The following is a 2,395-nucleotide window of genomic DNA, read 5'->3' as shown; positions in this document are numbered from 1 at the left end:
CATGCACAGAGGCTTGTGGGTTTGAATCTGGCCCAGGCCAGCTAAAACAACAATGACAATTGCAACAAAAAATAGCCGGACATTGTGTCGGGTGCCTGTGGTCCCAGCTACTTGGGAGGCTGAGGCAAGAGAATTGCTTAAGCCAAATAGTCTGAGGTTGCTGTGAGCTGTGACACCATGGCACTCTACCCAGGGTGACAGCTTGAGACTCTGTCTCAAAAAAAAAAGTTTTGGGCAGCACTTGTTGCTCAAAGGAGTAGGGCGTCAGCCCCGTATGCCGGAGGTGGTTGATTCAAACCTAGCCCCGGCCAAAAACTGCAAAAGAAAAAAAAAGTTTTCCAGTACAGAATTATGAATAATTCTTAATGACCATACAATTCCATTACTAGGTACCTACCCAGAAGAAAAATATTATTTTACCATAAGGTCATTTGGACTACATTGTTTATCACAGCTCAATTCACAAATGCCAAGATATGGAATCAACCAAAGCGCCCATCAACCCATGGATGGATTAATAAACTGTGAAACAGGGGAGAATCTTTTGGCTGTATTGACCTCCTCTTTTCAAGTATGGACAGCACAAAAGGAGTGGAACTCCACAGAGAAGGTCAGAGAAGAATGTGGGAGCTACATATTTGACCAAGCATCAGTAGAAACTTGTTCCGTAGAGGATCAGCAGGCTATGAGTCATCTGAGTGCACCTGCTTTACCAGGAACATCAGCAAAGGGGAGCAAACAAAAAAATCTGTGAAGGGTAACAAAAAGTTTTGACCCACAAACAAAGCATAACATAGTACATCCCAAAACTTCAGAAGAAGGTGCCAAGTCCTCCATTACCCGATGAACTGCCACTAGTTAACCTGCTTCACCAGGACACTGTATGGGCCTGGTGCCAGCAATTATGCCTGAGCACCAAAGGCCAGAAACTGGATGTATATAAGTGACTGGGAACACATGCTTTTCCAAATCAAAAGGATGTTCCTAGTAGAACAAAAGAGGCCAAGATCCACATATCACTAAAAAAAAAGTCAAATGTGAACAAGAAAGAAATGTCTCCAGAAGGTTCTGAGCAAAGGATATGTTTTAAGAGGACTGATCCTCCTGCAGTAATTCTCGCTCCTGGATTGTTCTACCCCTGAAGAAGGGGGTTTCACTGTCTTGGATTCACCCTCTCTTCTTAAGGGAGTTAATACAGTTGTGACAACTTCTGCCCTGGAGGCATTGTTGGCCTCCTGGGCCAGAATTGCAGCAGGGGCTGGGTGATCCACAGAGGCAATGGAATCTCTGCAGAAGGACTGCGATGTCAGATAGTGTGTGGTCCATGGGAAGAGTCTTCTTCCAGACACAGATGTTTGGGTTCACCCGCAATTTCATGCAGGACAAGCCTGGGTTCCTGAAAAGCAGACAGGGAAAGGGAATGCACTCTTTCTGCTTCCTGCCTGCAATTTTCCACCCCCACATCTTGAAGACAACATATTGTGCCCCAAATGCATCCACAGGAACAAGGCCTTAATAAAAAGTCTCTAGTGGGAATGATATGTACCAGAAAAAAGGTTATATACATCTATAATTGGAATTGATGGCAGAAATGCTCACCAGTCAAGTCCATGGTGCTACTGACAGCTGAATGCTGGTCCTCTTCACATGTGCTCACAGGCTGTGCAGACTGTTGGGTCTCAGATGTTACCCTCAGACCTCTAGTGGGACCTGCTGATCCATGGGTTAGAATATAGAGACATGTTAAAAAGGAAAAACATTTCACAAATTAGTAAGAAAAAAAAGTCATTCATATTCAATTTTTTTTTTAATATCCTGAGACTTCTGTGGTTTGACTCAAGGATAAAAACAATAGGCACTTTGACAGGGCATTTTCCATAGCAGGGAATTTTCTCCCCTCTTATGAAGATATAAAAAATACTAGAGGAACTGGTAGAGTTGAAAAATTTGTAACCGTCATTTTATAGACTTAATAAATGTGGGCAGGAATCCTCAGTAAATGTTAAAGCAAGAGAGGAAATTCCACAGGGAAAGATAAGTTTATGGTCTTACAGTGTTGTTCCCTCCAATGTCCGTTGGTTGTTAGTGGTCAGAATTTTTCATCATAAACACATTTTTTTAATTAAATCATATTTGTGCACATTAATACTATCATGGGATACAGTGTGTTGTTTCCATATACAATTTGAAGTACTTTCATCCAATTGGCCAACATGGCCATCATGTCGTTCTCATAATTGTATTAAGACATTTATATTTGACATTTAGAAAGATTCACATGTACTCTTATAGGATAAATCATAGGCATGGTCCCAGAAATCACACTACTTTCACCCATCCTCTCCCCTCCCTTCCCCTCCCTCTCCCCTTTCCCTGTATTCTTGGACTACAATTG

General features: G+C 42.2%; 1 pseudogene; it reads left to right on the top strand.

The window, feature by feature from the left end:
- The first annotated feature begins 505 nt into the window (after nucleotides 1–505).
- On the top strand, nucleotides 506–1,539 carry LOC111722411 (annotated as a pseudogene).
- Nucleotides 1,540–2,395: the final 856 nt, after the last annotated feature.

This window comes from Otolemur garnettii, unplaced genomic scaffold (assembly GCF_000181295.1).
Source record: "Otolemur garnettii isolate 467f Iridium unplaced genomic scaffold, OtoGar3 scaffold00248, whole genome shotgun sequence".
NCBI classification, from domain to species: Eukaryota; Metazoa; Chordata; class Mammalia; order Primates; family Galagidae; genus Otolemur; species Otolemur garnettii.
Note: the sequence above shows the minus strand (reverse complement) of the source record. Positions and strands in the feature narration are given on the sequence as shown.